General features: G+C 45.1%; 1 non-coding gene across 1 annotated transcript; it reads left to right on the forward strand.

The window, feature by feature from the left end:
• Window positions 1–2495: 2495 nt before the first annotated feature.
• LOC111828308 lies at window positions 2496–2599 on the forward strand. The gene has a single exon (XR_002832128.1). It is a non-coding gene; the product is annotated as a small nucleolar RNA U13 (small nucleolar RNA).
• The last annotated feature ends 9654 nt before the right edge of the window (window positions 2600–12253 follow it).

A 12253-nucleotide genomic window follows, 5' to 3' on the forward strand; every position in this document is an offset into this window, starting at 1 on the left:
CCTGCATCCCTCTCTGGCTCTGATCATGCACCAGTAGGGTCCCTTGGCCTGGCCTGAGCCCTCTCACAATCCAGGACCCCTCAGGTGATGTCAGAGACCCGGTTTCGGCCAGATCCCCGCAGGCCAGGCCAAGGGAGCCCACTGGTGCACAAATTCATGCACCAGGCCTCTAGTATGTTGATAAATCAAAATGAGCTTATAGTGGGATTTGGGATCATTTTCTGGTCAGCTTCACCTCTATCTTGGATTTTTCTGGCTCTAATTGTTTTTCTTTATTATTTATTCCCGACTTTGTCCATTCTTTTTTTATATATATATTTTATTGATTTCAGAGAGGAAGGGAGAAGGAGAGAGAGAGAGAAACATCAATGATGAGAGAGAATCATCGATCGGCTGCCTCCTATACGCCCCCTACTGGATATTGAGCCCACAACCTGGGCATGTACCTTTGACTGGAATTGAACCCAGGACTCTTCAGTCTCTAGGCCAATGCTATATCCACTGAGCGAAACCAGCTAAGGCGACTTTGTGCATTCTTGGGTTTGCCTGGCACTAATAGCACCAACTGGGTCTCTGTTATCTAACTCCCTGACCAGGGTAATTTAAGCTACTGGCTTTCTGTTTGGACAAATGTAAACTGCCTGCTCCTAAGTGCCTTTGGTTAGGGAGGATGGAGTCTTGTTTATTTCCTAAATGGTAAGCTCTCTTCTCCCCACTTACTCTTTGATTTTGTTTAATGACTGCCAGCTCTCAGGTTAGGAAACCTAGACTCCACATTAAATGCCTTTCCTTCCTCTTACCACCAAGCCCATCTAATCATCTGCCAGTGTTACTGTGATCCTCAGAGCCACACTTTCCTCTTTCAGGCTGATGCAATCTAATGCAATCTTACCACTTTCCTATTTCAGGGTGATGCAACCGAATCACACATGCTAAATGCTGCTCAGGCCATGTCTGTCTGAGCTCACACATATAGTCCACATTCCCCTGGGGAAACAATTACCTTTAAAAATGCTGGTTTGCCCTGGCCAGTTTGCTAAGTGGTTATAGCATCAGCTCAGGGACTGAAGGGTCATGGTTCAATTCTTGGTCAAGGGCGCATACCTCAGTTACAGGCTTAATCCCATGCCCTGGTCACAATGCATGCAGGAAGCAACCAGTCAATGTCTCTCTCTCTCTCTCAAATCGATGTTTCTCTCTTTCTCCCCCTCCTCTTCTTCTTTTTGACTCACCAGCATCCTAAATTACCTGCCTCCTTCTACCTTGCATGTCTATTCCCTAAATCATTAAGTTCTCAGGACAATGAGGTTCTGATCAGCATGAAATAATCTTAGGAACAAAGCCTCAGGTCTGTGCACCCCAGAGACAGAGTTTCTATCAAACTAGAGATAACATCTAGGCCTCAGTTGTGTTTCACCTCCAGGCCCAGAAAAGCAGCAAAACCAGATGAAGCAACGTCATGGCTGACATCAGGACCAGATGCACTGATCAACGACCGCCTCCCCTGCACCAATCGATTAGTAGACACCAGGACCCCCAACTCCTTTAGTCACCATGACTAATGATTTCCTCCTATACAACCCATCCCCTGGAAGCCACTGGAGAGCCAGGTCTTTGAGCATTAGCTCATCTGTGTCTCCAGGTGAGGGCCACTTCCTGAAAATAAACCCTTACTTTCTTTGCTGTAAACCAGTGGTTCCCAACCTTTTTTTCTGGCCATGCCCCACCTAAGCATCTCTAAAATCCTGATGCCCCCCTTTGACATACAATTCTTATTATCCAAAAAGTAAACTCTATTCACATGGAGGAAGCCTAAAAGGCCATTAACTTGGTCTAAACACGCTTCCAAAGAACATGGCATCCATGAAAGAGAAAAATAAAACAAAAGGACAGTTGAAGTACTGAGGAAGAAATCACTAAGAAATTGTTTAAAAATAATAATAATATGAAGGGATATAAAAAATAGCAAAGAAAGTTTCAAAACATATACTAGGGAACTGAAATGCACAAATATGTCACAATATATAGTTATATACTGTATATAAGGCCCTTAGAACCATAATGTAAAAAAATCAGTTAATAACTCATTCTCGAATTGCCCCCCTTAAAAATCAAATTGCCCTCCTGTGAGGCATGTGCCCCACACTGGGAACCGCTGCTGGAAACTCTTGTTCGTGTCTCGTTGGGCTTTGATGCGTGCAGGCAAACAGACCCCTTTAATGTGGCAACATAACCAGCCTTTTCAAGATCCCCCCAGCAATGGGGCTCTGAGGTACTACAGGGACTTTCCCAATCCTTCCTCTTAATCAGCTTGGAGAGATTTCTCTTCAAATTGGCACTGGTGCTGCACTTGTTGCTCAACCCACTGTCATAAAACGGCCCTGCCTTGAAGTACTAAACCAGTTCAAACAGTGGAGATTTCAAATAAACTCAACAGGCTCATATCTCCGAACCTATTCCTTTTGTTTCTGTCCTTTAAGAGGCTCTCATTGTTGATCCTTTTGTAGTTCGTAAGCGTGATGATTGGGTGGTTCACGCTCTTGTGTGAGATGTGCCTCCCACAAACCTGAGACAACTTACAGTAAGCCCCACGCTGACTCACTCTGTCACTGTGATTTTTTACTTCCTGGTGAGTTCATACAGCCGAGTGTGGCCCACTTTTTCCCTGTAACGTTTCTAAAAAGACAAAGCGGCCCCACCTAGGCTCTCGCCTGTTGCTTCTTCTATCCTCAGCCCTTCCTGCGTTTCACTGTCCCCAGCTGCAATCAATGTACTCCCCAAATCAGCTGGACTCAAATTGTGAAATCTTCCCTGCACTAAGAACCCATGCACTACCAGCGCCGGAGGCCTGCTCCCCGTTTGGTAACATGATTATTCTGTGCACTAGTCCTTGTAACACTCCTATCTGACCTGTGAGAAAGCCAAAGGGATGAGCGTGGACATTTGTCCAGGACCTCTGAGCAATAAACCACATTGTTATCCCTTGACACCCGCTTGTTCTTAACCCTCATCTGCTGCTAGCGTCTATCCCAACTGGAACCAAATTCTTCACAATTGATGTGCGTAGTGCATTCTTTACTATGCCAGCTGATGGAGATGGCCAACACCTTTCTGCCTTTACTTGGGAAGGAAAACACTCCACCTGGACAGCCCTTCTTATTGTCATAAATTCTGAAGACTGATTTAAATTATATCATTTTCCCTAAAGGTTTCATCTTATTGCAATTTGTGAATGATTTACTTCTTTGCTCCTCATCCATCTGTTAGAACTTTTGGCCTTAAAGGAACATAAGGTCTCTAAAGAAAAATTATAATTCGTCCCAACTCAGGTTCACAATTCGTCCCAACTCAGGTTCAATATTTGAGACATCTGGCTCCCCTGGAAGCCACTGGAGAGCCAGGTCTTTGAACATTAGCTCATCTGTGTCTCCAAGTGAGGGCCACTTCCTGAAAATAAACCCTTACTTTCTTTGCTGTAAACCAGTGGTTCCCAACCTTTTTTTTTTTTTTTTTTTTTGGCCATGCCCCATCTAAGCATCTCTAAAGGTGGGGCATGGCCCACCTTTAACAGGCAACAGGTGCAGAACGTAATAACAAGAAGAATTCAAAAGAGAATTAGGACAACATAACAACTGAGTCTACATGAATTTAAACTAGGAGCTCAGACCTGCAGATAATGAAACAGAGACCATTATTATCTTGGATTGATCAAAGTTCTTTTTTTAAAAAATTGACTTTTAGAGAGAAAGGAAGAGAGAGAGAGAAACATCGATCTGGAAGAGAAAAACACTGACCACCATTTATTACGTTCACTCCTACAGAAGGCACCAGACCCTGACGGGAACGTCCCTCAGTCTGATGACCTGAAACTGCAGCTGTCAAATGCACTACATACACCAAGTTTCCCAAGACGCAAAATTAAGTGTCAATTGCAAGGTTTTCTTGGGCTAATAAGCTATTGCTGAAATTAGATCCCAAATCTCTCTCTTATGACAAAACCTCTAAATGTCTTACTAAAGAACAACAATCCTGATCCAATTTTATGGGAGAAACAGGGTGAAATAGCCTTTAAAGGCTTAAAGGAGAGTTTAATAAACCCCCCTGCTCTTGGGCATCCTAACTATCAGATTCCCTTTTTCATTTTTTTTTAAATCCTCATTCAAGGATATATTTTTATTGATTTTTAGGGAGAGGGAAAGAGAGGAGAGAGAGAGAGAGAGAGAGAGAGAGAGAGAGAGAGAGAGAGAGAAACATCCATGCCTCCTGTACCTGCATCGATTGGGGATCAAACCTACAACCCAGGTATGTGCCCTGACCAGGAATGGAACCCATAACCTTTTTTTGGTGCATGGGACCATGCTCCAACCAACTAAGCTACCCAGCCAGGGCCCCTTATCACTTTTGTGCATGAGAAGGATGGGGGATACCCTTGGGTTACTCACTCAAAAACATGGGGGTCACCACAGACCCCTAGGATACTATATAGTCAGCAGTGACTATAGTATGGCCCCAGTGGCTCAGGGAAACCGTATTATTAAGATTCTATGGCATTCTAGACTTGACGTTCTGGAAGGTAAACGAAACCACCCTGCTGACATTTCTGCTAAGAATGCTGCCCTTAAAGGTATCAGCAGCAGTCCAACCTCTGTCATGGTCCAAAGAGATGATTCCCCAGTTGAAAACTTAGAAAAACTGGCCAGAGAATCCCAACAACTGGCTTGAAAAAAAGTAAAAACACGATTGGAAATACAACAATTGCTGGTTTAATAGGAAGAGAAAGCTCTGGTTCGAGCCAAATAACAACCCAGTCCTACCAGGAACTCTAAAATGTTTGCTCCTGACCACTCTCCATGCATTAAACCATTGGTCCACTGACAAAATGATAGCATTCATGAATAAATATTGGTGGGGAGATATTAACAAGGCCGCAAAAAGTGCCCACCTCAAGTGTCAAACACAGCCCAGGGAAGCCTATTAAATTTGCCTAATGGACCTTTTGTGGTTTGGCAAATAGATTTCATACAGCTTTCCCATCTCATGGATATAAATGAGTTTTAGTCATGATACCTATGTTTTCTCACTGGACTGAAGCTTTCCCTTGCAGACAAGCAAATGCCTTTGCAGTGCTCAAGTCCTGTTAGAGAAGAGTGTTCCTGCTTGGGGGACTCCTCTTGAACTTCAATGATCAAAGAACCCATTTCATTGGTCAAGTGCTACAACACGTCTGTGCTCTTTGGCTGGTTCCACAACATTTTCACTGTGATTACCATCCTCAATTCTCAGGTTTAGTTGAACGTACTAATGACATTATTACGGTTCAATTGGCAGCCCTGAAGGTGTGGCTCAGTTGGTTGAGTGTCGTCCCATACACTGAGAGATCGCTGGTTCAATTCGAGATCAGTGCACATGCCCAGGTTGTAGGCCAGCAGTGGGCAAACTAGGGCCCGTGGGCCAGATCCGGCCCGTTTGAAATGAATAAAACTAAAAAAAGAAAAAAAAGACCGTACCCTTTTGTGTAATGATGTTTACTTTGAATTTATATTAGTTCACACAAACACTCCATCCATGCTTTTGTTACGGCCCTCTGGTCCAGTTTAAGAACCCATTGTGGCCCTCGAGTCAAAAAGTTTGCCCACCCCTGTTGTAGGCTCAATCCTCATTTAAAAAAAAAAAAAAAATCCTATCTTTAAAAACAAACAAAAAAAAAGATTCAATTGGCAGAACTTGAAGAAACTCTTCAAATACCTTAGCCGAAAGCATTGCCACTAGTCATTTTAAATCTTGGGTCCACCCCTTTTGGGACTCATAAGCTTTCTCCTTTCGAGATAATTACAGGACACCCCATGCGTTTGGCTGCTACTTCTTTTGATCCACAGTTGGTAAAGGAAATATATTTCAATATAAAGGAAACCTATTTCAATATAAAGGAAACATATTTCAATATTGTAAAGACTTAATTGCTTCTATTGAAAATAATCATTTCCTTGGAGGACAATCTTTTCACAGTCCCTCCAAGGGAATGAACAACTCAAAATCCACACTCTACAACTTAGAGATTTTTTTTTTTTTCTGAAAAAGACATCTCATAAAAGATTCCCTCCAGCCTTGCTGAAAGGGCCCTTACCAAGTACTGTTGACTAAGCTGTGTGCTGCTAAACTCCAGGAAGTAGAGTGGGTACAGGATTCATACCTAAAGAAGGCACCAGACCTTGACAGGAACGTCCCTCAGTCAGATGACCAGAAACTGCAGCTGTCAAAAATTAACTCAGGTGACTTCTGAAGGAAACATATTACCAGAAGGACTGAATCTGGCCTAGACAATGCTTTTCTTACTATTAATTCTTACTAAACGTTTCTCTTTTCCTTGGAAGGAACATGTCCTTGTTTCCATTTCCTATGCTATTGTGGAAAGGAGGCGGGGGGGGGGGGGGGAACGGGGGGAGGATTAAAAAAAAAAAAAAGACCCAGGGGCTTGGCTCAGTGGTTGATGGCTCAGTGGCTGAGCGTTGACCTATGAACCAGGAGGTTGTGGGCTCCGTCCCTGGTGTCGGGTGTACAGGAGGCAGCTGTCCTTTATACCAAAAGATGGTGGGTTTAATTCCCAGACATGAACAGGAGGCAAGGAATCGATGTTTTTCTTCCAGATGGATGTTTCTCTCTCTCCCTTCCTTTCTCTCTAAAAATCAATTTAAAAAAAAAAAGAACTTTGATCAATCCAAGATAATAATGGTCTGTGTTTCATTATCTGCAGGTCTGAGCTCCTAGTTTAAATTGATGTAGACTCTGTTGTTATGCTGTCCTAATTCTCTTTTGAATTCTTCTTGTTTGTTATTACGCTCTGCACCTGTTCCCTGTTACCCCTGGACTGAACCCACGCACTTCCTCTCTGACGGAAGAGGCAACACCCAGGAGAGGTCCTTCCCGACATCGAGGGGCAAAAAAACTGCTGAAGTTGGAAGACCTGACTGTTGATCAGCGATGCTTTCAGAGAATGTTCTCGATCAACACGGGGGAACTGGTAAAAACTGACGGGAACCTTAAGAAAGCCTAATCAGTCCGATACGTTTAGGGAGGAGCTAGGGCTAATGACAGTTCTCACACTCTACAGTAATCGCGAGAGGAGGCAGGGACCTTACTGTAAAAAAAACTCTGTTAGTAACAGAGCTCTACAGTTCTCACTTCCCTTTCTCTTAACTTCCGTTTGCCATCTTAGCACAAGCCAGAGTGTGCTTGCGGCCATTTCATGTTTTTCAAATACGCCTAGTCGCAAGTAGTTAATGAATCTAGCTCTCAAATAAGGCAAATGTAGCCCAGGCATAAAATTTAAAAGAAAATATCAGGAGATCATATTATTTAGCAGTTTTCTTAACTGTGGCCCGAACACAACAAAAGCAAATATTCCCCAAAAAGTAAAGGTCCAAGGTGGCTGCTATTATAAAGGAAATCAGGCAAAAGAATAATAAAATTGTTTCCTTCCGACTCACTTTCTTCCTGTGTACAGTAGGGAAAACCATCCCTATCTCCCAGGTTTTAGAAAAATGATAGGGAATAATGGCAGCACAGTGCCCAGCTGAGTGCAGCACCCAAGCTGCCCAAAGCTACTCAGTGCACATTCCTGCCGCCCACTCCCCACCCTTACCTTGAAGGTGTTGCCAGGCTTCTCTGCCAGCCCTGGCAAAGGGAATGTGGTCCAAGACGGGGACTGAGGCCTCGGTGTTCCCCCAGAGGGACGGCTGAAAGCATCTGGACGCACCTGTGCCCCTGCAGCGCCACCACTGCATCACTTGACGTCTGGCCACTCTGCACTCCTCCCCCCTCAAGGAGCTGTTACCAAGGTGCCCATGCAAACAGGTGCAGCCACTGCTGGGTGGAAACCATGTGCCCTCTGGCCCTCCCAGCACCAGAACACTGACACCAACCCTGAGGACGTGGTTTGAGCTCCCACAGTCTCCCACAGAAAGGTGGCCATTCCAGCAAGTGCAGAGCAAGGACCTGGAGGCAGGGAAGTGCTCAGCACTGGGCCTCATCTGATGTCATCCTTCCAACAGACCAAGGGCATGGGCTCCTCTCACTACAGGCAGGGCTGGGAGCATAACTGGCCTCAGGTGACACAGTTCAAGTGCACAGCTGGGATTCCAGTCCCCCTGCCACCTTCCCCTGCTGTGTAATCTGGGTCTCTTGGTCTTCATTCCCAGGCTCAGATGTCTCCTGGATCCTTGGAAATCTCTATTAGCAACAAGGAAGCAAAAACCACTACAGGCGGGTCCAAGCAGCTTGGGCAGTGGGAGAAGCAGCATCAGGCCCGGAAGCCCAGGCTCCAGCAAGCTGCAAGCTTAGGTCCCAACAAGGCATTTCTTTTGAGCCCCCAGCAAGGGAAAAAAAAAACAAAAAAAAAAAAACCACACACACACACACACACACACACACACACACACACACACACACACGCCATCCTATGCCCGCCCCCCACCACCACTACCACAATGCCCAAGAGGAAGGCCAGCTCTGCCCAGGGGGCTGCGAAGGAGGAGCCCAAGAGGTTGGGGAGGTTGTCAACCTCGCCAGCTCCTAAATCTGCAGACAAAAGTGCAAACAGAAGGGAAAGGGGGCGCAAACATAAAACAGGCCGAAGCAGCCCACCAGGAACCTAAAGATCTACCTGCGGAAACGAGGAGGGTCCAGCTTCAGAGGAGGCAGGAGAAAGAGAGGCCAAGTCTGATTAATGTCAAATGCCATGTCTATCCGTGGTCCCTGCCTCCCTGCTTGTACAATCCAGAGGAATGTTTTTATCATCCATTTTGTAAATGCAAACTTTTTAGTCGTTCTAGAACAGCGGTTCTCAACCTGTGGGTCGTGACCCCTTTGGCGGTCGAATGACACTTTCACAGGGGTCGCCTAAGACCATCCTTCATATCAGATATTTACATTACGATTCATAACAGTAGCAACATTACAGTTAAGAAGTAGTAACGAAAATAATTTTATGGTTGGGTCACAACATGAGGAACTGTATTTAAAGGGCCAAAAGGTTGAAAACCATTGCTCTAGAAAGATTTTTAGGAATGAGGGAATTCCATCACATCCCATTTTTCTTATGGAAAAGTGGAAATCCTTTTTTCTTTTTTTTTTAAAGAGGTGAAATCATTTGCTGGTTGTTTAATTTTTTGGTATAACCAGAAAATAGTGGGATGTTGACTATGGGAGGCGTTGGTTGTTCTGCATGTCAGCTTAACATGCCATAGATGGGGTTGTTATTATATCCTACTAGAGGCCCAGTGCACAAAAATTTGTGCACTCGGGGTGGGGGGTTCCTCAGCCCGGCCTGTACCCTCTCACAGTCTGGGACCCCTCGGGTGATGACCACCTGCTGGCTTAGGCCTGCTCCTCGGGGATTGGGCCTAAGCTGGCAATCAGAAATCCCTCTGGCAGCCCGGTAGCCCTCGGGGGATGTCCACTTGCCAGTGGGGAGCAGGTCTAAGCTGCAGTCGGACATCCTTAGCGCTGCTGAGGAGGTGGGAGAGGCTCCCACCACCACCTCTGTACTGGCAGCCATCAGCCTGGCTTGTGGGTGAGCAGAGCTCCTCCATGTGGGAGCTCACTGACCAACAGAGGGCAGCTCCTGCATAGAGCGTCTGGTCCCTGGTGGTCATTGTGTGTCATAGTGACCAGTCATTCCCAGTCTTTCTGCTGTTAGGGTCAGTTTGCATATTATCCTTTTACTATATAGGATAGAGGCCTGGTGCATGGGTGGGGGCCAGCTGGCTTGCCCTGAAGGGTGTCCCGGATCAGGGTGGGGGTCCCCACTGGGGTGCCTGGCCAGTCTGAATAAGGGGCTGAGGGCTGTTTTCAGGCTGGCCAAGCTGGCGACTGAAGCTCCCAGCCTCTCCTTTTTTTCTTTTTTTTTTTATTCTGGGATTTATTTACCTTCTATAATTGAAACTTTGTTGCTGCTCCAGCTCCCAGGCCACGGCCTGCTGAAAGCAGGCATCTGGGGTTTGTTTAGCTTCTATAATTGTAACTTTGTTGCTTAGAGTGGAGCTCAGAGCCCGGCCTCAGCAGGGAGGAAGCTTGGCTTCCTCCATCAGTGGAGCAAGCAAGCCTCCTGCTTGCTTCAGCTGCATGGCTGCCGGCCGCCATCTTGGTTGGGTTAATTTGCATATCCTGCTGATTAGCCAATGGGAAGGGTAGCGGAAGTATGGTTAATTACCATGTTTGTCTATTATTAGATTAGATAATACAAAGCATACTAAATGGCAATTTGGAGCCAGTCGTGCATTTACTATGTCCTGAACATTTTCAATCACTTCTGTTCCCGTGTTATTGGTAGAAGTGTTTCCTAAAGAAAACCACTCCTTGATCTTGGCTCTCCCTGTCAGAATTTTGTGCATCTGTGACATTGTTGGTGTGGTAATCCAGTTTTCCTAGTAACTTTATGGGCAGTGAAAGACTGAAAATTTGATTATGTAGCATATATGACATTACGTTGATGGGACGGATATAACAGGGTATCAACATTTGAAGATCTTGGTACTTGATACTCTACTAAGAAATAGCCCCACATTTGAAGCCGGGAGTCACTGGAATAACTTCAGAAAAGAAGCACAACGACATGACTTTACATTTGTGGTATGTATGTTAAGAATTGTGTATGAATTGAAATATCCGTATACTTATCCTAAAACAAGCTAAAATCTCAATTATGAAAGAAAAATACAAAACACACACACAACAAAATGGTATTCCGTTTTCTACAAAGAATTAAAATTCAGTGTGGCAAGGCTGTAGGGAAACAGAAAAACTGTGGACTCTTGGTTTAAGTGAAAAATGTATCAGCCCTTCTGGAGAACAACCTGTCATTACCTAAACGAAAATATAAAATTAACCCCCTGACAAAGCAAGTTCACTTCTGAGGATTTGTGCCATACACAGGGACATGCAGGCCAGACAACCAGCCAGCAAGCTAACACCATGCTTTTGGAATTAGCAAAATCATAAACAGGGTGTTATAGTAATCATTATGGTACTTAATGTTAGGACCTTAGAATGTAAGACTTAAAGCATGGGTTACATGCTTTAAGCAGCATTTGGCCGGTTACATGCTTTAAGTCTTACATTCTAAGGTCCTAACATTAAGTACCATAATGATTATTATAACACCGGGTATCATCTAAAGCAGCGGTTCTCAACCTGTGGGTCGAATGACCCTTTCACAGGGGTCGCCTAAGACCATCGGAAAACACATACATAATTACATATTGTTTTTGTAATTAATCACTATGCTTTAATTGTGTTCAATTTGTAACAATAAAAACACATCCTGTATATCAGATATTTAAATACATTACGATTCATAACAGTAGCAAAATTACAGTTATGAAGTAGCAACGAAAATAATTTTATGGTTGGGGGTCACCACAACATGAGGAACTATATTAAAGGGTCGAGCGCGGCATTAGGAAGGTTGAGAACCACTGATCTAAACAGATATTCATAAGAGTTAAGAGCAAATTGCACTGGTCCCTCCCCCTCCCCCCGCGTCTGCTTTACCCACAATAAAGGTTGTGCTGGTGCTACACGGAGCTAGAGAAGTCTGCATGGACGGCATGGACCCCTAACCAGGACTCCTCCCGAGCTTCCCAGCATAGCAAGCGATCCTTCCTCATGAGCTTCACCACATAAAAGCGCAACAGGCCAAACCTGAGAGAAGCAGGAAAGGAGCTTGGGGTACCAGAGGCCTCGGGCTCCACTCCCCACACCGTCTCCTTCAGATGTTTTTACTTGGTTGACACAGGTTATGCCCACATGCCCCGGGAAACACACATTACTTTGTGATTATAGATATCGCTTCTCTGAATTTTGGATTCCTTTTTAAAATTAAAAACTAAACTTTCGCGATAGCTGTGATACATGGTTTGGCGTTAGTGTTACTTTTTTGAACGGAATGAACTGGACGTGCCCTGGGGCGGCGTTTTTCCCGGCCCCGCTCACACCTCTGGCTGCGCGCCCGCACCGCGCCAGGCGTGGACTGTAAGCAAGTGGAGTGTCGGGATTCAAAATTCGGATTTAAAATGCGGTGAAGTGCGAAGAAAAGCGGCTTTTGGCCGGCTGTCGGCCCACCGACCGGCCACAGCCAAGTCTTACAAGTGACAGATGAAAAGTTTGGAAAGGAAGCTCCGGGAGTTTCCTTGTACTGTCCCCCCAAAATGACCGACGCAGCAGCATGGGTTCTCGTCTCCGCTTCGAGGGGCGACCC

The sequence above is a fragment of the Myotis lucifugus genome, unplaced genomic scaffold (genome assembly GCF_000147115.1).
Source record: "Myotis lucifugus unplaced genomic scaffold, Myoluc2.0 scaffold_328, whole genome shotgun sequence".
Lineage (NCBI taxonomy): Eukaryota > Metazoa > Chordata > Mammalia > Chiroptera > Vespertilionidae > Myotis > Myotis lucifugus.